The sequence below is a fragment of the Callospermophilus lateralis genome, chromosome 2 (assembly GCF_048772815.1).
Source record: "Callospermophilus lateralis isolate mCalLat2 chromosome 2, mCalLat2.hap1, whole genome shotgun sequence".
Taxonomy (NCBI): domain Eukaryota; kingdom Metazoa; phylum Chordata; class Mammalia; order Rodentia; family Sciuridae; genus Callospermophilus; species Callospermophilus lateralis.
Genome location: NC_135306.1, coordinates 84,771,091 through 84,794,488, shown reverse-complemented (window position 1 = coordinate 84,794,488; position 23,398 = coordinate 84,771,091).

Below are 23,398 nucleotides of genomic sequence, written 5' to 3'. Positions count from 1 at the left end.
GCTTTCTAGCCATGAGGTGGGCAACTTTTGCTCTGCCACACACTCACCCCATGATGTGCTACCCTCCCCACAGGCTCAATCAATCCAGGACTGGAAACTTCAAAACTGAGAGCCTAAATATCCTTTTTCTCTTTATGAGTTAATTATCTCACATATTTTTTTATAGTGACATAAAGTAGATTAACACCCCTAGTAATATTTAAATAAAGTCAGCCTGAAAAATACCACTTGCTTATCTTACAGGAGATTTTGAGTTGCTGGAGAGCCTAAATGAGCTGATTTGGGGCTGGGGAGGCACCAAATATGTATTATTCCAGTAGGTTTCAGGACTGGATGACTTCTCACCTTGCCTTCATTCACTGTCAGCTTTCATTCCTTGGGTGCTTTTATTACTTTCCCCTGCAGATGCCCCTGTTTCTAATTAGAGCTGGGGGCCTGACCCCTGGAGAGCTGATAACAATTTTGCCCTAAGACGTTCGTTATTGGCTAACTGGAAAAGGCAGGTTAATGGTGTCTGCGTGGAAGGCATATTATTAGAAGTGAGCCTGTGAAGCAAACTCCCCATGACTCTAATCTTCAGGATGCTGACTCCTGAGGTCAGTAATTGGGCACCACAGAATTCACTAGAGCAGCAGGCCTAAGCCTGTCTTCAGACCTCTTTGAAATGCAGTTCCTGAGGTCAGGGAAATAATTGCTTCATTTGAAGAGGGTGGAAAGAGATGGGGAGAGAAGAAATAACCTTCATTATTTCTTCAATTTATCAATGCACCATGTTCTCAATATCCCGGTCTCATTAAAATAACACAGGCTGCTTGAGAAACTCAATCACTTCCACAGTGATTCTTGCCAGTTTGCTCTTCCTGCCAGCTCAGAGATGCCTAATGGAAGATAAGCCCAGAGTCTGGGACCCTTGGCTTAGTCATTAATTCGGCAACCAGGGTGCCATGGTGCTCATTAAAGTTCTTTACCCCTGTTATATTAAAACTCTTAATAGGGAGGATATTTTAATGTCAATGCTTTGCAACTTTCCAAAGAAAAATGCCAATGTAATCAACTTGATCTCTTGACCACTACTTCTAAGAGGAATCCACCCTCCTTCTCAACCCGCAGGGCTAACTCTGGGCTAGGTTCACTTTCCAGATAAGCTGGCAGAGGAGAATCTACATGCCTGGGATGCACTTGTCAGGAAGCACTGGAAAGTAGAATCGCCTGGGGGAGTCCTCCAAAGTTTAGCCATTGTATTATGATCCGGGTAATCTGAGAAAAGTTCCAGCCAAGATCCAGATATCCACATTTTGTATTCAAATGCCATGAAAAAGGCAAGTGAAGCTAAGAGGAAAGAGGAAAGGGAGGGTGCGTTTCTCCTCTTTGAGCCAACTCTGCATTGCTCCCGTGGGTCAGACTTAATCAGCCTCACAAAGAAAAAGAAACAGAAAAACTATGAGAAAGAAAATTAAGACCTAATTCAGGTTCACAAAGGAAAACTGGCAAAAATAAGGAAAAAACATCATCTCTCTGCAAAAGAGATTTCTTTGATGAAAGAAATAAAATAAAACTCACACACTTAAACAAGACAGTAGTGGAAAAGTTTTTGTTTTGTTCTTTGAAAAGAAGACTCAATACCACATTGCACTATCATTATCGAGTTCCCTGGGCCCAATTAATGCACACACTAAAGAAGAAACTAACCTGTACCTATTTGGCCTGGACTGTATCACAGAGAATCCACTGCTGAAGCAAAGGGGCAGCCACTGGCTGCTTTAAGGACCTGCGGGGAGGATACTTCTTTCATTCACATGGCTTTGGGAGCAGCCCTTTGACTAGAGCTTCCATCAGTACCATGCAAGTCCTACTTCTGAAATGGCTCACCATTTTCCCACTATTTCCCTGTATTGTCAGTCTGAGAGCCAGAGTTGGGTATCTCATAGGACCTTTGAGTTTCTTCTCCTACTATATCTAGCCAAGAATCTGCTAGCCCAACCACTGACATGGCCCCTTGTGACCTGCCTTGTTGGTGAACATTAGACCCGGTTAAGGCACAAGATATCACTTGCTTATAGCAGCAGTCAACATGCATAATTGGTGGGGAAATAATTTAGAGATAACATGAAATGCAGAGTAGTGAATTTAAACCAGCTCCACCTGAAGTAAGAAAACATTTTTAAAAGAATTATTATCTCTGTCCCTGTCCCCTACGACACCAACATCACAAACATTATTAAGCTCATTTTTAAAGACTGTCTAAAAATTTCCTCTCTGTTCATCTTAATTTCAAGAGAGATTGAAAATGCTCCTCTTGCTCCTCAGGCCACAAGAAAAGTATTAGAAGGAAATATATCAAAGCTCAGAGGCTGGAATTTTAAAAATGAGATTCAGATGTGTCTATAAATCTGACAGTGAGATGCATGGAGACCCTTCAAGCTAGTGGGCAAAACATGTCTGGAATTTGGTCTGTGACCTCACCTGGCCATTTGCTTCATTAAATCGGCTGCTCTGGGGCACACATGGGTCTGGGGTCAACCAGGATGTTTTCATCCCATTTACAATATGCATTGGTGTTTGTGCACCCTGGGGCTGCTGAGCCTTGTGCCTCCTGGTCAAGTGTCAGGATTCAGCCAAATTCAAGAGACAGGAAACTGAGCTGGATGGATCACTGGTTTGATCTCAAGAGACAAATCCCTTGTTATGACTTCTTTCAGAGGCAGGAGATTGTTGGGGGAGATGAGGGGAGGAGACAGAGAGGAGTGGAAGATGAGTGTGCAAGATTCACCCAGCCTTGCTTCCTGCTCTGATTTGCTACCTGCACATCTGCACATCTGCACATCATCCTGCTCCCAGTGCTACCCCTCTGTCTGCATATCTAACCAGAGAGAGCTTGAAAAAGTGCCCAGGAGTGAAGCACAGAAAGGTACCATGAAGCAAGTATCAGGGATTCTGGAGTAAGATAATTCTAGGTTCAGTGCCTGGGTATGCCCCTCATCAGCTAAGTGGGCATAAGCAAACAATTTAGTTTTGCTGTGCCTTGTAAAAGGGAATGACAATATCCATGTTTCCCAATTGCCAAGTGGAATGAACAATATAACATACGTAAAGCATTTAGCACATGAATCCTTAATTAATACACATTAGATCCTTTTTTTTTCTTTCTCTATATTGCCTACTACAGAAGTTGTGAACTTTGAAGCAAGTAAAGAAGAGGCCTGGGAAATAATTTCTCTTAACAATGAGGAGCCGCAGAGAAGGAAGAAAGGTGACAAAATCAAGGTTATTTAACCTGAGAACCACTAGAAGTGAAGACAGAGATTACGGCGAGAAAGTGGACTCACATGACACTGGCCTATTTACCTCAGAAACCAAGAATACCCTTCCACAGACTGATCAAGCAGCTGAATGACTGAGACGATTCATTTACCTAAATGAAGAAGTGTGTTATAGGAATTTCCTTAAGGATAATATTGTCTAACAGTTAAACCTGCCAATCTACCCACAGTTTCATCCTCTGTGAAACCAGGGAGTCCCCTTCCTGTCTCCTAGCTTGTCACATCACAAACACCATTTCTCCCACCTTCTTTCTGGAGAGCAGACTTTTTCCAAATAGTCCCAAGGTGGGTAAGTAGAACTCACACAATTCCATAAGAACAGAAAACAGTTTGTAGCACACACAAACAAATCTTCCCAAGAAACCCAGCCCAAACATATTGCCAAGAGCAGAAAAGTAAGTAAAAGTAAAACCTCATTTGGGTAACTCATTAGTTTTACCCAACAGTGGTTGCTTAATGATATATTTTGCTGACTCGTTCATTTAACAAGTAGAAATTTATGACAGGCACTGTTCTAGGAACTGGGAACACTCCCCGTCTTCATGGAGTTTAAAATTGAGCACCCACTGTGATCCTTTCTCAGAATTAAATGCATACATACATGCATACAAACATAAAGAAAAAAAGCAAGTTTGTCTCAAAGGTTTGAATTCAACTCACTGTCTCGCTCTACAGTTAAATAGAAGAGTAGTGTGGGACATTATTCATGTGTTTGGGTGATGTGGGTATAAACAAACCAACTTCACCGCCAATCATATAAAAGTATATCACATACAATTATGCCCAATACATAAAACTTGATAATGATACAACTATGTTTCTGCTTTATAGATTTACTCTACTGTAAATTTTTTTTAATTACTTTGGGGTAGACTTCTACTTATGAAACAAATAAGCTTACTGCAAAACAGTATGCTGTGTTACACAAGAAGCAGACTTATATATTTTGCTTAAGACATCTTTTTATTTGTGCATATTAAGTATATAAAATAAGGGGTTTCATAGTGGCATATTCATACAAGCATATAACAAACTTATAACATATAAAAAATTTATTTTGGCTCACGATATCAGAGGTCTCAGTCCAGGGGAAGCTGGCTCCATTGTTCTGGGTCTGAGGTGAGGCAGAACATCATGGTGGAAGGACATGGAGGAAGAAAGCTGCTCTCCTCATGGTATCCAGGAAAGAGAAAAGGCATGGGGATGAGAAATACCTTTCCAAGTCCCTCTCCCAGTGGCCTGCTTCCTCCAACGAGCCCCTGCTCCCACAGTCTCCGCCACCTCCCAATCATCCTTCAGCTGTCAGCGGATTAATACATTGATAAGGTCAAAGCCCTCACGATCCTATCACTTCCCAATTGCCCAGCCTCTGAACATTGCTGCATTGAGGACCAAGCCCTAAACACACAAATCTCTGGGGGACACTTCATATCTAAATTATAACAATCCACCTTTCTACTTTCATGTTGTCTTTCCTCCTTCCCCTTCTCCTTCCCTAGATTCTACATATGAGTGAAAACATGTGAACCTGTATGAATCTGGCTTATTCACTTGAAATGATGATCTCCAGCACCATCCATTTTCCTGCAAAGGACATGATTTCATTCTTCTTTAAGTCTGATTAATACTCCATTAGGCATATATACCACATTTCCTATCTATTCATCCACTGGTGGGCACTTGCACTGATTGCGTAATTTGGCTATTGTGAATCATGCCATAATAATCATATTATCACGCCTCTTGATTGCTTCAAGTTATGCTGAATGCTTGACCCCTGTTAGAGTCTGTAAACAAGTCTGGATGGCGCCTGGCATTTTGCCAGAGGGAGTGGTTTGTGAAGTAACTCCAGCTAGCCATTAAGTGTGGGGATTCCTTATTGGTTGACTGCTGTATCTATTTTATGTTAATTAAGATAAGCTGTGTGAAATGTATAAATACCTCTGTTGTCCTACAAATAAACAGCTCCCACTCCTGCTGTATTGATCTACACAAGTTGTTCGTCACCGCCCCCCCCCCCCCCCCCCCCCCGTTATTTTGCTGCAGCCGGACTGCGGCAGACCCGTGCCATCTAGTTTTGTGTAAGTAGTCTATAATGATCACACAATAAAGATATGACCTAACAACACATTTCTCAGAACACAATCCCCTTTGTTAAGTGATGCCTCTTTGTAATTGGTTTTACATATCTTTCCATGTTGGCTTAAATAAAACATGAGGGATTGCATACTGAATACATCTTACCTTAGCAAAAACTTAGATTCTAGTAACACTGCTTCCTCTTCTAAATATCCACAGATGACCATTTAATGCATTCTTAGCCACAATGTATTTTTTTTGGGTGCGGGGAGGATTCTGGAGATTGAACTCAGGGGTACTCAATCACTGAGCCACATCCCCAGCCTTTTTTTTATATATATTTTATTTAGAGACAGGGTCTCACTGAGTTGTTTAGTGCCTTGTTTTTGCTGAGGCTGACTTTGAATTCACCATCTTTGTGCCTCAGCCTCCAGAGCCACTGAGATAATAGGCATGCTCCACCATGACTGGCAAAAGTTTACTTTTTTGAATAAGTTTCTTTTTGAAAAATTAACCAAGGTGGGATGCCCTATCTTTGTCATCTGGACATTGTGTTTGGATGCATTTTCTGGAATTATAGCAGCCACATTTTGACTATGAGTATAAGTCAACCAGCAAAGAATGATAGAGGGGAAAAGGCTCACCCCAGGCCCTGCAGTCAGATTTTATATGAAGTCATGACTAGTTTTTATTTCAATGGCATTTTTTTGTTTTGTTTTGTTTGTGGTGGAGGGGGGACAGGTACTAGGGATTGAACTCAGGGGCACTCAGCCACTGAGCCACATCTATAGCCCTATTTTGTATTTTATTTAGAGATAGGGACTCACTGAGTCGCTTAGTGCCTCTCCATTGCTGAGGCTTAGCTTTGAACTCATGATCCTCCTGCCTCAGCCTCCCGAGCTGCTGGGATTGCAGGCGTGCGCCACTGCACCTGGCTTGATCATGTAAATTATTGCTCAAAACCTCCTCTTGACTTCTCATCTCACTCCTGACAGGAGCTAAAGTGACTCTGGTCACCTGTGAGACTGTGTGGATCTGCTCATCTTTCTCTCAAGCTCTCCTTCCTACCTCTCTCCTCTCTCCCTCCTTTCCACTCTGGGTTTTGCCTTTGGAACACTCCAGACCTGCTCTCATCCTGGTGTCCTTGACATCACTCTCCCCACTTCAAGTCTCTATTTAAGCGTCATGACATCAGTGCACCTCAATTTCCTTAGGTCTGAAATGAGAATAACAGCACCTTTTGTTTGGCTGGTCCCAAGCATTTTGGACAAGGAATTCTCAATCAGTATTTGGAAAGTTAAAACATCACCATTCTAATCATCCAGAACATCTCCTTGTCTCCACAAAATATTCACATCTGTATATTTAAATATTATGGAACAATTATTTCCATTATAATGTTGTTATGATTTGGATATGAGGTGTTCCCCCAAAAGCTCTTGTGTTCGTGCAGGAATATTCAGAGGTGAAATGATTACACTAGGCGAGCTATAACCTAATCAGTCCATCTAGTCTGAATGAACTACCTGGGTGATAACAGTAGCAGGTAGCTGAGACATGACTGGAGGACATGGGTCACTGGGGGTATGCCCTGGAAGGGTTCATCTTCCTTGCAGCCCTTCCACACCTCTCTTCTCTTTCTTTCTGCTTCCTGGCCACCATGAGTGAAGAGCTTCTCTCTGCCATGTCCTTCTGCCATGATGTTCTGCCTCATCTTGGGTGCACAGCATGGAGTCGGCTGACCAAGGACTAAATCTCTGAAACTGTGAACTCAGCATAAACTTTTCCTCGGCTAACATCTTCCTGTCGGGTATTTCAGTGTTAGCCATGAAAAGCAGACTCACACAATTTTTTTCTAACATCTGAGATTTATAACTTCCTCTTTACCAGTGAATATTCCTAAGAATGTAGGCACTGACATTTCACTAAGTTCTTATTTAGCGATATTGCTGTGCTCAGATCAATACCTCATCCTCTTTACTTTCCATAACAGCTTTGTGAATAATTTCTTCACAAATGACACAGCTGAGTCTCACTGGGTGATACACCATTCAGCCTACCAATGGCAGAGTCAAAAGTTGGCCCCAGGCTTGCAATTTCAGAGCTGAAACCCCGAAAGACAGCCTGCCATACCTGAGGGTCAGGAGCCACACACGATCGCTGTCTGGTTTTTGAGATTCACGCCTCCCTTTATACCACCATGCCCTCTTGGCAGGGGTGCAGCACTGATTTACTAGCAAAGTATTCTTCCCAACAGTGGCTTCTCATGATTGCAATGCAGTTGGCAGTTGGGTTATTTTCCTCCCTTTCCCTTTTATTTCAGTTGCACAGAAACAGGAGATCTTTCCCATGCATCACTCCATTGATTTACTGCACACAAGAAATGGAGGCAGGAAAGTGGGTCTTGAAAACCTTCTTCAACACGCTTCCCCTATACTATTTGATTTCCCATTCGAAGGAGAAAAGTAAAGAAGAGAAACTCTTCACTGATATAAAATGGTCCATCTTTAAATAGTTTATAAATGATGCTGACTTCAAGAGTAAAAGCCCAAGAAGGAGGTATTTAAAAGTGATTCTCCACCTCTTGTGTACTTCACCCTGGATATACCATATTTCATCCAAAAACTACCACCTCCATAAGGAGCCAACCTGCCCAACTATGTCCCAGGATGGATTTTATCTCCTTTATGGAATATCTAATGCTATATGTCAGGGAGCCAGCCCCAAGTTCAGCAAAAACCACAAATAGATTTAGGGTTTCCAGGTCTGGACCATCTCCCCTCAACCCACGCTTCACAGGCAGGCTTTGGGCTGCAGTCATGTTTAGATTTTAATAGGTTTTTGCAAGATGTGTCAGGATTTTTCTTGGGTTTCCTTTTCAAATAAATCCTCCAGCTTTGACTCCTCTGTGTCTGAGTCGGCTCAGCTCAAAGCATATTAATTTCTGTGGGAATGTTAGAAGGAAGAGGAGGGGCGGGGGAATGTGGACTTTTCTTTCTGCCCACAGCTGTCTCTAATCTTAAGAAATCCAAATCTCCAAAGCTGATAGATCATTACTCAAATTGGTGGATCCAGAATATATTGGCTGATAACAGCATTTCAGATCTTCTAGCTGGCGGGAATAAGAAGCTCTCTCAAGATCACTAGGATTTGGTACCACTAAAATAACCTTTTAGATGAAACTATTAAATGAAAATAAACTGTAATCAAATATTTCAATGAGTTAAAAAAAAAAAAGAAATTGTGCTACATCCTCTTCTTCCACCATGGTTCAGGGTTAGTAATTTGAAGTTCCCTGTCCTAAACAGCTTCCTTGGTAAACTTTCAAGCAAAGTCATCTAATTCAAAGCAAACTTGGCAAAGACCTTGCAAAGTAAGTTGAGAATTAAAGTGTAAATAATTTGAAAATTTAACTGATTAAAGATGCATAATATTTTCTTGCTTGACTTGCAGATGACATTTGTTAATAGATTACACCCCCATTTCTAGAAATAAAAATCTTTTCAGAAATACTAAAAACTTTTTTTCTGTCTCCAAACACCTGAGCATAAGTAACTTTCTTCAATCACCAGAGGTGACTTTGAGAACCCTGTGGGAGAAAAGAGGAAGTATTGTTAAATAAAGGAGGTAATGGGCTCCACTATTATAAACTATAAGAAAAACAATGTAGACTTTAAAGTCCCACAAAACTGGGGAGAGAAAACCCCCTCCCCCATTTTTTGTATAAAAAAATCTTTTTTTATATATAAAAGCTGTCCTGCTTTTGCATAAAAACACAAAAGTAAAAACATTCACTATCCCTAAAACAACCAAACCCCAAGATGCTGCAGAGGCATCTATAACTTAAAACAGATGCTCATTTACACAATCATGACGCATTTACTAGGAAGGGCTACAAAAAAAAAGCATTGCTCCATTAAGGAAAGTATTATAGCAGATATATATTATTATAATTGGACAGTAATTACTATGGTTCTACATGTGCTACCAGACATGTGTAGTATATAATAAAAATATATTTACTATTTATCTTTCAGTGACTGTAGTTTACATTTATAAAGCTAGTTTAGCAGCTTTTATTAAAAGCAAATACAATTTTTTCTTATTTTTTCTTATTAGTTGTTCAAAACATTACAAAGCTCTTGACATATCATATTTCATACATTTGATTCAAGCAGATTATGAACTCCCATTTTTACCCTGTATGCACTTTTTAATTTTATTCCCTTAGATGCATCCTCTATCATTTAACCAAATTTCTATGTAAAACTGTAAGACAAGGCAGGGTGAAATATTTTACTCATAGTATTTTCTTAGATTGTCCCCTAAGCACAATAAATATAAATGGCCTAGATTTTTTAAGGTAATCTAGACTATGAACATAAAATTATTCACCCATTGCTTAATGTATTTCCTGAAAAGAAATTACAAATAGATTTATTCTGCCTTCCATCTCCCCTCACTTCCAGATAGAAAAAAATAAAACAATTTTTGTTTGAAATAAAATCTTGATCTTTGCTGTATTTGTGTCTACTAAAGAGTAGAAGTCAGAAGAACACCCTGGAATATGAACCATTGGGTTTTAATCAAGTAATCTAGTTTGCAGAAGTTTTTCCAAATTAGAATCTTGACTTAGACCTTTTATTCATGAAACATCTTATTACCTGTCTTTATCATAATTCTGAAGCCATCATCAGAAAACTAGTTGGAGGAGTCTGAGAGAATTTCCATTCTAAGAAGCCAAGAGTACAACTTTGTACTGTGTGAAGCTGCACAACCAGTATAGAAGCAGGGGACACATTCCTGTACTTTTCATTGAGAGGAAAACTGATTCCATATGTATGCATATGTGCATACACACACACACACACACACACACACACACACACACACTTCATTTTGTGTCTGGCCTTCATAAGCAACATCACACAGTGAAGTCAAGGAAATAGGGAAAGAGGAATCTGCTTTTGCTTCAAGCTATTTATAAGAAAAAAAATACATTTAGATGACCTATTCAGAAGGTTTTAAAACTTTATTCCAAGTGGCCAATAGAAGAACTTGTGTAAGATGAAACAAATTTCTATTTTTTAAACAATTATCAGTTATTAATGCTTTCAATTATAAGATTTGTTTTAATCAAGTGTTCAAATAAATCTTCATGGAGTTTCCCCCCTGTTTTTCTTGGTTACAAAAAAAAAAAAAGCATGTGTCCAAAAAAAGTAAAGTTTACATTACTATTGACAGTCAGAAATAAGAGGAAATGGATGGTATGCTGGGGAGCTGAGAATGAATGTCATTAGAAACAGGGTTTCTGATACAGGTGCTGGAAGTCACATAGCAATTTGGATGAGAGTTCTTAAGCCCATGCAAGAGCATATGCACACATACACACAAACACACCCTGTTTAGCAAACCTGTCTCAAGATTTCTTCTTTGCATTCTCATTCCCCAAACACTCAGGCTGGACCTAGTTATATGAATTCATCTGATTTCACCTGTTTAAAGTCTATTTATCTGCTTTGCATAAGTTCAAAAAGATTTTGCCAACGCACCCATAAAATTCACAAGTCAGTTACTCCACAGTAGTTCAACAGCCCAGCACCAGGATCCACTGGCATCTTGAGAACTTTGCCCTTAGTCTGCCCCAAAGTACCCCAGCACTTCTATCAATAAACACATGCGTGAGTTCTCTCAGTGTCAGGCCAGCATCATCAGCAGTGGATTACTGGAGAAATTCGGGGATACACTATTGCTCACAGAGTGGTCCTGAATTTATCTCTCCCAGAGGTGACTTTTTCTATTTTCTTATGTCTCCATTACCAGGAGAAAGATACTGTGTTTAAAAGAGCCAGGCTGTGCACACAAATAGATCACTCTCACAACCCAAATGACCTGTGGCAGAGTTAGCAATAAGCCAAAACATGCATGAGAGTAAAGATGTTTTCCTTCTCAGATCTCCCCTCCTGTCTGTGAAGTTGGACACACAGTTGCTGGCTCAGCAGGAAGAGGCAGCAGTTGTCCTGTGCACCTGTGTCCTAAACCTCCCACACTGGAGATGACCCTTGATGGCTCCATGGATGCAATTTCCCGTTGTTCACATTCCCCTTTCCAGGAGAACTTGAGTGTGCATGAAAACTGAAATCAAGAACCACACTCTGACTTCAGGAATGCAATGTTCTCTTTCAAAACGTTTCCACCACAAGGCAATGATGACAGTTATTAATCTAAGAACATGATCCAACACTTCTCTCCAAAAGGACAAACACCATTTCCAATGCAGCAAGAATGTATTACTTAAGTAAAATGGATCTATGAAAATGCATTAATATTATACACACACTTGCAAAAAATAAAGGGGTTGGGGTTATAGCTCAGTGGTAAAGTGTTTGCCTAGCATACGCAAGGCTGTGGGTTCAATCCCCAGCACCACAAAAATGAAGAAATAAATAAATTTAGTGTTATTTTTAAATATGAAATAACTGAGTTCTTGCAAGAAGCTTACTCTCAACCCCATGTATAGGAAAATTGCCAATTATAAAATATGAATTTAATTATAATAAAATTTATACTAAAATATAATTAAATTCACATTATATAAAATGAAGACTGGTATTAATTGATACATTTTCAATGATTTTAATAATATCTAAAAGGCTCTCCAAAGGCACAATATTATTTATTAATGATTTATCTCACTATTAATCTCTACCTATAGCCTTACTAAATACAAATGCTGAAATTAAAATGACAAAATTAAAGTACTTTTATTATAATTCAAAAGATAGTTGTACCACATGGGCACAAACTCATTTTGATTATTTTTAATTAATTTTAATTGGTGCATATGATTATACATAATAAAGGGATCTATCATAACATATTCATTCATACACATAACATAATTTAATCAATTGGATTCTTTTTATATATATAAATTTAATTTAAATTTGGACAGGTAGCCTGATTTATATATTTCCTGTTATAAAATATTGATTAATATGTTTTTTAAATTTATTTATTTATTAATATGAAATTTTTCCCCTCTGCTTTACATTGATTTCATCAAATAAAGAGGAGCTGCAAAGCAAATCCTTAGGTCTAACTTTGAGGAACCATGCAGTCAGTAGGGACAGCTGGGATGGAACGTTACTAACTGCCTAAATTTAGACTAGTTGCCAAACTTCTATTACTCAGTTTCCTAATCTACAAAATAGGAGTAATGGTAGTTTCAGAAGATTTTTGTGAGGAAAAAATAATTTCATAATTCAATTATGTGTAAAGTTCTTAGAACAGTTAACACCGACTTAATACTAGTTGCTTTTGTAATTTAATAAAATTTTTAACTACTTTTGATCTTTTCCATTGGGTTACACTTCAAACTCAACAAATCTAAAAGGGCATCGCTCACCTGTGGCACACACCTGAAATCCCAGTTACTCAGTAGACTGGAGCAGGATTTCAAGTTCAAGGCCAGCTTCTACATTTAGGGAGATCCTGTATCAAAATAAATATTATGTATTACTACAAAGTATGATACAAATATTTTACATTTAATAAATTCATTAAATAACCAAAAAAAGGGAGGGGGGCGATTGTAGATATAGCTCGGTAGTAGAGCACTTCTGGATTCAATACCTAGTACTGCAAAAAGAAAAAAAAATCAAAAATGTAAATCTAAAAAGTCATTGTTCACCTCTCCTTCAAGGAAGTATCTCCTCCCAACTTCCTCAGAAATAAAACTGGGGGCAGTGCTGCCACTATTTCATTACCACAACAGTGTCACCAATACGTTTGATTCCTCTTGCTCTCCATTCACTACTCCATGTTGTCACCAAAGCTCTTTGATTCTTCCTTCAAAGCAGTCACCTTTATGACTTCCTCTTCCTCCCAATTTCCACATTTCAATGGAGAGCCCTGTTACCGCAAACCTCTGTACCACCGCAGCCTTCTGGGTGACACACCACCCCCACCACTCTTGAAACCTCTACTGCAGAAATGCCACCTCAAAACAGAGATGTAAGCAGCGACTTGTTGAAACACGGTTCCCATGGGCTCAATCTGCCTTGAGCCCGGCATTCAGAACTCACTACAATCTTTCTCCAAACTATCTTCCAACTCTAACCCTCAGGGCTCCTCAGTCAATTTCCATGAATCAGCCGCTCCTGCACTATATGTCACATTAGCTTCAGCTCCAAGAAAGACAACATTGCAAAAGATTGCCTCAGTCAACGGAGGCATGGCATGGACAGGCATGTGTAGGAGATGTCCCTGCTTATGTTTATTGGGAATGCAGAAAGCAGGGCATAATCTCAGTTGCCACTCTTCTTTGCCTCACAAAGAGGGCTGTCAATTATTACAATATCCGAAACATACACTGAAAAATCACTTGTTTACCAGAAACACAAATTTAACTATCCTATTTTGTCACTTGGTTGTACTTATTTTTTTGTGTGTGTGTTTGTTAAATCTAGCAACCACACTTCACAGACACTAAGGATCTCCAATATACAATATCTTCAACATCCTAACAAGGGATCAGAATGTCTGTGTCTCCAGGAGTCAAGTGAGCAGGGCAGTGTGTGCATAGGACCTGTGTAGGATAATATATGTTGACTAACACTGGTCTCCAGTGCTGGGAAACACCCCCAGAAAGCAGAGGAGACTGCTGCAAAGAGATGTGCACTTCATCTAGATCAAGTAGCTTCTATGCACCTCCACCTATTATAGAAATACAGTAGAATATGACAGAACTATACTCCCACACACACCAATATCCCAAGTGTGAGACTTTTCTACTTAAAAACTTTTGAAATTCAATGATAGCAACTAATTTGATAATAAAACATTGTACTGGCAACCTTGTGTGAATGGATAAGGAAAAAATAGGTAGACTGCTGGTGTAAGTCAGAATTTTGTCATTGTGACTAGATAAAATAACTTAAAGACGGAGATTTATTTCGGCTCATGGTTTCCAAGGTTTCAGTCCGTGATTGGCTGGTTCCATTGCTCTGGCCTGAGGTGAGGAAGAAGATCATGGCAGAAGGACATGGCATGGGAAAGCTGCTTAGCTACGGCAGTCATGAAACAGAGAAAAAGAGAGGGGGCCAGGGACAAGAAACGCCTTTCTAGGGCACCCCCACAGTGACCTACTTCCTCCAGTTAGCTCCCCCTTGCCACTTTCTACCACCTCCTAGTAATATCAGATTATTAACCCATCAATGAATGAATCCATTGATGAGGTCAGAGCCCTCAGAATCCATTCATATCCCAAAATCCTACCTTGAAATATCGCTGGATTGTTTTTAACACATGAGCCTCTGGGGGACATTCCAGATCCAAAGCATAATACAGATCACTCCAATCAATAGGCCTATAGGCCATCTGCTGCTGCCTCAGCTTTATAGCACTCTGGAGGTCAGTCCTCAACTGCAGAAGGGTGTCCTTTGTCCCATTCATAGTCTACCATTCCAGAGATTCAGCTACAATTCTGCTCTTGACCTACTGACTCTACTAAGTCATTGGCATGCCTCTGTATGGGTACCTTTTACTCCAATCAACTGTGCTCTAGGAGAGGAGCATTAGAGGTCCAGACCCTGACATATCTCTCACTCTGATCACTGTTTTGGTTTCTCTTTCCACCATCTTTGGTTTTGTCACAGAGTTCTCTTACACATTGTCTCTGTAGTCATGCCTTTCTCTCTGTTGCCAGCAGATTTAGATCTCAGCTCAAGTGCAACTTAGGGACGCCTTTCCTGGCATCTATGAAGAGGAAAAATGCCACCACTATAAGATCCTACAATGGCCTACATCCAAAGTTGGTACTCAGAACCTTTTCTGGTACCATGCAGACATCAATGAATCAGATCAGAGCCACCATCAGAATGGATGCTGGAATAGGATCCTGGAGGCTTCATGATGGGCGAGGAATTAACTATGCTACTGTACAGGTGGGAGAAATAGACCCGGGGGCCCTGAACACAAGGTTTAAGGGACCCCAGACACAAGGAGATGATACTCTAGGGTTCAAGGAAACAGCTTTACTATTATATAATACCCTTCTCCAAAACATGGAACAGCAATTTATTTTTTTTCCTCATGATTTTACAATCTGGACTAGTTTCAACTGGGTCATTTTTCTGATACACATAATGTCTACAGAGGTAGGAATATCCAAGATTGCTCCTCCCGTGGAATACCTGCTGTCTCAACTGGAACAGAGGAACAGCAAGGACCTAGCTAGACATCACTCTCTCCACCTGGCCTCTGCCTATGTTAGCTTAGCTTTCTCACAGCATGCATGATGGTCACTGGACTTTTCACATGATGGTCATAAAAGGATGGAATCAGAAGCTACCCATCCTCCTAAGTCCTTAGCTAAGAAGTCCCATAGCATCTTTTCAGTGCACTCTCTTAGTCAAAGCAAGTCTCAAGGTCAGCTCAGATTTAGGGGAAGGGAAAAACTGCAACAGCATTTGTCCATACAGAGGGAAGGAAAGGATGGTAGCCATCTGAGAAAACTACCTTAAGGTGGACTTAAGATGAAGCTACAGTCAATATGGACACATTTTAATATTTTAACCCCCGATACAGAAGAATTGCATCTGAATATCAGCTGAATATAGTCCAAGTATGCACCTCTCCATTAGAAGGCTTAAAATTTCACATTTGTTTGTGATTCATTATCCAAGATAAACAGCATCATGGTTACATTTGTACACTAATGCATTGCTAAGGATTACCACAGAGCCCATCACACTTGATAAGCATTTGTTGAACGAATGAAAATACCCTTTAAGAAGCAGCATCCAAAATGTCACTAAACTGCTTCAGTAACTGAAATGCTTCTATTTTTATGTGCTAAAAGTTTGGTGAAGGGTTTTTGAAGAGAAACCAACAGAAAGTTTAGAGTTGAAATTCTTACAGGTAGAAGAACTAGTTTTGCTTGAAGGCACTAGAATGCATATTTTGGCATGGGATGCCAAGTTTCTGTGGGAGGGGAAAAATCTAAAATGAGAAAGACTTAATACAATAAGTTTCCCCAACACCACCACCTCCCCTGTTTTAAAGATGTTCTTAGCACTCAGCACAGATTCACTACAACTGATAAAATCATCAATAAGAACAGCCACCCACTAAGAGTTGGTGGAGCAACCTCCCAGGAAGGCTTTCCTTAGGCAAAAATTAATACCTTCTTCCAGCTTGGAATGCTTAGCATGAGGTAAAAGTTGTATTGGGGAGGTAGCCCTAGGGTAAAGAAAAAAAAAACAGGGAATCAGAAAAACTGGGTTTCCTTCTAGATTTGCCATGTCTAATGAATAAGCTGAATTAGGCATTTCTTACACCAAACTGTCCCCAACATCTGTTGAAGGCTCAGCTAGCTTCAGATCTTGACCCCTCCTGATGCACTTAGTTAAGTCATGGCCTGCCTTGTAAGGGATATGAGAATCCCACCCCTCCAGCTACTTTTTCCCTAGCAGTGGGGCATCATCATTCTGCTGATCCAGACTTTCTGATCTGACCCTGTCTCAAGTGCTTTTACATCCACTTGCTGCCCAGTCATTGTAGTGTTTGCCTCCAGGATGGTCTACCTCCCAACTCCATTCCTCTCCTGAGTCCCAGTCCTTCTGCATCACCAGACACAGCCTGGTTTCTGCAATCCCTTATTTCAGACTCTCCTCACTTCACTGCTTCTGAAGATTTCTGACTTTCCATATAACATGATAGCAGGCCTTGGTGGATACCCAGGAACCAGAGGTGGACTTAAGATGAAGCTAGTTGGTTAACATGCAGAGAAAAAGGAACACTTATACACTGCTGGTGGGATTGTGAATTAGTACAACCACTATGGATCAGTATGAAATTTCTTCAAAAGACTAGAAATTGAACCACCATGTGAGTCAGCTATACCACTCCTTGGTATTGATCCAAAGAATTTAAGTCGGCATACTACAGCATTATATGCATACCCATCTTTATAGTAGTGCAATTCACAATATCTAAGACACAGAATCAACCTAAGGGTCTGCCAACTAATATCCCTCTCTCTCTCTCTCTCTCTCTCTCTCTCACACACACACACACACACACACACACACACACACACACACACAATGGGAGTTTATTCAGCCATAAAGAAGAATAAAACTATGCCATTTGCAGGAAAATGGATGGAACTGGAGAATATCATGCTTAATGAAATAAGGTAGATTCAGAAAGTCAAGGTCATATATTTTCTCTCATATATGGAAGCTACAGAGAAAAAGAGTGGGGAGGGAACTCATGAAACTTGAAGAGACACCAGGAAAGTAGAAGATGGGGAATCAGGGGAGGAAGAAAGAGAAACAAAGGGGAGATAGGGGGAGTGAATTAGACCATGTCGTGCTACATGTAGGTACAAATATACCACAACGAAACCTACTATTAGGTATAATTATAATCACCAACAAAAATATTTCTAAAATAAAAAATCTACTAGATTTTTTCTAAATATTTCTAAAATAAAAAATCTACTAGAAGAAATAGTATCTAAATACATAGTGCTCTGGGCAGGATCCTGGAATAGAAAATGGACATCAGTGCAGAAAATGGTGCTGTGCAAGTCTGGTCTGTAGTTCAGCTCATGGCACCGCGATTGTGTTGATTTCCTGGGCTGGGGAAATGTAAGATGTTAACTAGGGAGGAAACTGGGTAAGGGGTAAATGGGAACTCTGTAGTATTTTCACAGCTTTTCTGTAAGTTTCAAATTAACTTAAAATAGAAAGGTTTTTTTCATCACACACACACAAAGATGAAGCTACTGACGTTTGAGCTCTGAGACCACTCACTTGCCTGGGCTTCTGTCCAAGGCCCAGATATAAGCAAACATTTCTTACCAGGTTACATATTTGTGTAAGACTTTTTAACCACAATTGGTTGTGACCTCTGACATTTTCTGCTCATTTCTGTTCCTCACACTTGCCCTTGTGTCGAATGGTGGTGGGGTCGGGAAGTTTAGCTGGGGGTACACTTAGTTGGGGTTTAGTGGAATATGTCTATGTGGTTTATTTTAAGGTAAACACACACTGGTTGAAAGCAAATAGTGAGGTTTAGGAATTATTTGCGCTACACTCAGAATATTTTTTGGTGTGGGGGGAGCTGTAAGACATAAGAAGAAAAGATATATTATAAATGAAATTAATGAATAGGTTCTTGGGTCATTTGATCATTTGATGAGTAATTTGGTTCCTGTGGGCACATTGGAAACAATTTTTAATTTCTTATTGATTTGACACAAAATACTGGCATCAACAAATTTAGCACAAAATCCATTACACACATTATAATGAGGGCACTGACAATAAATGGTTTCATGAGTGTCATTGAACAAATAGAATATTTGAGATTTATCAACATACAAGAAAACTTGAAATCCCCTGAAATCTTACAACTCATTTATACAAGAAGCTGGATGGGGATTTCTTCAATGTTAGCAACAACCCTAAATCTTTACAGGATATTGTCAATAGCAAGTTATCAAGCTGAAAGGAGCTTTTTTAAAAAACTATCAATTAAAAAATATTTCTGATTCACTGTATTGAGGGAAACCAGTTATGTATCATCACTGTAGCAGATAGTACACAGAATCCTGATCATGTGTAGATATTTTTAAAGAGCGTCTAGCCCACCCCCCAGAAGGGAGGGAAAGTTCCCCTGGAATGTGCTAGGTAATTACTTAAAATGTATTTTTTAATTCATTTTATGATATCTGACATTTTTAAATATTATCATTTGCTGATTTACATTCTCACTTCATGAAATATTCTCTTAATTTCTCATTTTATATTCATAAGTTTATATGAATTTTCTTAAGGAGGGACCCTGAAATGTGTAAGCATCAATGTTGAGAGCCACAGCCCAGTCAGAATGACGCCTGGCATTTGCCAGAGAGAATGGTTGAAAGATGACACCAGCGAACCGTTGGGATGATGATTTGAATTAAGCTATACATAATTGTTGTGATGCTGGATTGACTGAATTGTATATTTGACCTTTACTGTCGGGCAATATGAGGGCTCTTGCTGCCTTGGGCGCCTGCTACTTTGGAGTTCCCACTACTTTGGAGTTCCCGTGAGTTCTCGGGGGAGATTGGATGGAGCCCGGTGCAGGGAGTGTGTTCCCGTGTGGTGTGTGCAGTGCCGGTGAGAGCTGGGGAATAGAGTTGCTGTTTGAACCTACAAGGCTTTGTGGCGGCTCGGTTATTTGTGCCCAGCCAGACTGCGGCACATCAAGCCATATAAAACCTGATCCACCTTACAATAGGCAATAGCACTTCCTTTCTCCAAAAGAAAATACGAATTTGTTCAGGGATTCACTTTCTTCTGTCTACCCTTAGGTTTCAAGAAAGATATCTCCAGCTCTAGTCTCATAGGATGCCTTTTCTTCTGTCAATAATTGCTTTAAGCAAACATAATATAATTCTGGTCAATGAATAGAAGAAAAACCTGAAGGATTTGGGGAAAAGTTTACTTTTGTGGGGGGTGGGGTACCAGAGATTGAAACTCAGGGTCACTCAACCACTGAGCCACGTCCCAACCCTATTTTGTATTATATTTAGAGACAGGGTCTCACTGAGTTGTTTAGCTGAGGCTAGTTGTTTAGCTAGTTGTTTTGCTCACCATCCTCCTGCCTCAGCCTCCCACCGGGAGCCACTGGGAGCCACTGGGATTACAGGCATGCACCACCATGACCGGCAAAAATTTACTTCTTTAAATAAGCTTTTTTTTTTTAAGTTAACCAAGATGAGATGCCCTATTTTGTCATCAGGACATTGTGTTTGGATGCATTTTCTGGAATTGTAGCAGCCACATTGTGACTATGAGGAAAGTGAGCCTCAGTATAAGTCAACTAGCAAAGAAAGATAGAGGGAAAAAGGTTAACCCAGGCCCTGCACTCAGACTTTATATGAAGTCAGGATAGATTTTTTTCTCTTTATTAAGGCAAATTGAGTCAAATTTTCTATTACTTACAGCTCAAAACCTCTCAACTGATAAACTTACAACTTTTCACTGCCTCCAATAAGTCTCTTATGAATGATTGTTTTATGGGGTTAAAACAAAGAGACAATCAAAGTATAATTTTGCAAATCACCCAAAGAGGATTTTTTTTCTTTCCTTTTGTTCCTACTTCTTATGGGAGGAAAATAATGAGAACAAATCTCTCATATGAAATGTATTCACTTTGTGTATTTTATACAAAATATTTCTGTGTATCTTACGGTGCGTGTATTATGGTGTACACTAATGATGTGAACATTGTTACGTACATTAAAGTAGTACATTAGCCACATAGTGATTTCTAATCTTGTTAGGCTCCAATTAGTGAAATCTAGTTGCCCAGTTAAGATGGAAGAAGGCCTCTGTGGGATGTCAGTCTAGTGGGAGATGGTGGTGAGCTTGTACTCCAGAGGGTCTTGGAAGAGAAGTCTTAACCAGTTTTTTTAACTTAATCATGAAGATCCATGACAGCGCATAAGATCCTCTGACACTAGGGGGCAGTGCTAGAGAGGTAGCTAGTAAGGCTCCAGGGCTAGCTCAAAGGCTGATAGGAACCAAGAAAACATGGTTCATGTATGAATACAGTGGAATATTACTCAGTCATAAAGAAATGAAATTCTGTTGTTTGTAGCAACATAAATAGAACTGGAGGAAGTCATGTTAAGTGAAATAAATCAGACTCAGACAAATACCACCTGTTGTCACATATATACAGAAGCTAAAAGTTAATCTCATAGAAGTAGAGAGTATAATGTGGTTACCAGAGGCTGAGAGGGTAGAGAGGAGGAGTGATGGAGAGAGAGATGATTAATAGGTAAGGGGGTACATTTTAAAGGGAGGAATAACTTCTAATGTTCTATGCACAGTAGAACTATGTGACTTATGACTATGGTTGACAACAACTAATTTAATTTGTATATTTCAATATAAGTAGTAAAGAGAATTTTTAACGTTCCCAATGAAAAGAAATAATAAATCTCTGAGGTCATAAATATGTTAATTACCTTGACATGATTATTATACACTGTGTGCATGTATTGAAATGCCACACTGTATTCCATGGGTCTGTACAGTCACCATACGTCAGTTAAAATATTTTAAAACATTGTTTCAAAGACACTACCAAGGTATGGCCTTGAGCTCTCAGTGTTTGGAGATGCAGCTGGCAAAGTGAAGCTCTGCCACAGCCCAAGTGTTAGAAATGTTGGTCACACTTTTAGTTTTATATGCATTTTGGAGTCAAATACTTGAGGTCACATATGGAATCTGATAGCTGTGCCAGAACATTCTCAAAGGGAAGGGGAGTTTACTCCAAGTTCTTATTACCCCCACACATATGTCACTCACATAATAAGCTATCTAAGTGTTTGGAATCATTTCAAAACTACAAAACAGTGATTTTCTATATTCTCTGCAAACTTACACCATTCTACACCCCCTACCATATTCCCCAGGGTTCCTAACACACACCCTCAAATCTTAACACGATGCACACTCTGTGTACTCATTCCTATATTATTATGCCCACAATCCCCTGTCTAGTTTCTCCTTCCCTTTATCCTCAGATTACCAAATCCATCTTAAACTCTCGAATCCACATGAAACCTTCTTGAATAGATTCAGTTTACTTATCCCGCCCTTCTACATTTCCCCATAGTTCTTTATCAAATATATGGTGCATAATATTGAATTATACAAACCTATAGAAAATCAATGCATCTCTGTGACCCTTGTCACCTTAATTGTATTTTTATGAAGGCAGAGACCAATTCCTATCTCTTTCTCTCTCAAGTTCTAGTAAGAATTATACAATCACTTGTCCAAATTCAATCAGGTAAGAAATACTCTAAAATTACTTATAGTATCAATATTTATCAATTACTTACTTATCAATTATGCACACAGAATGGCTTTTGAAAAGCCTCAGGTGATGTTCAAAGGTCAGCTCACAGACTATGCTCCAAAGAATACCAGCGCTACAAACCAATCACAACACTGAAGGTTTTCAAAATGAATAAAAAACAAGCACAATATTAGGTCTTAAAGACAATTCTTTCCATTTATTTATAACTGTATATGAGTACTTCGTGATAAGTAACTATAAATACTTGCTTTAGAAGCCCACTTTAAATATTTTTTAAATGATCACCTCTCACTGATGTGTATTAGAGATCTGGCTAAATTAGTATCAATATCTTTGAAAATGGAAACAAATGTATATGGATTCTATACAGTCCCAAGCTAAAGCAAGATAGGCCTCTGCGTTGTTTGTAGTTGACAATTAGCCTGGAGTCAGGGTCAACATATCTTAACTATGCATTATTATTTATATTGCTGAAACATGCTTTAGCACTTGAATTTATAGTATATACTTGCAAAGAATTATACTCAATAAATTTCAGTCATTCAGGTTTCTCTGTACTGTACTCTAAGTCAAGAAATCTTGCCAGCTGTGGCTTTTGGACCACACCACAAGTCTTCTTTCTTTTCCACACCCTGTGTCTTGTGACACAGAGAGCCACTCCACACCCATTGAGACACTCAGGAATGCTCACTGATATACATGCACACATACTTCTTCATTCATTGATATGGGTTCAGTATCCCTCATGTGAAATACTTGAAACTAGAAGTGTTTTTTTTTTTTCAGATTTCAAAATATTTACATATACCTAAAGAGATTTCTGGGGGATGGAACCCAAGTCTAAGCATGAAATTTACTTATGTTTCACATACATAGCCTGAAGGTAGTTTTATACAGTGTTTTTAATGTGCCTGCATTTTTTAGAGCAACCTGTCACATGAGATCACATGGGAATTTTCCACTTTATGGCATCAGATCAGTGCTCAAGAAGTTCCAGATTTTGAAGCATTCTGAATTTTGAATTTTCAAATTCAAAACTGATGCTCAACCTGTTGTTAGTTAGGAATACATCAATTAACAAATTGATTTAGTCCTTGCAATCA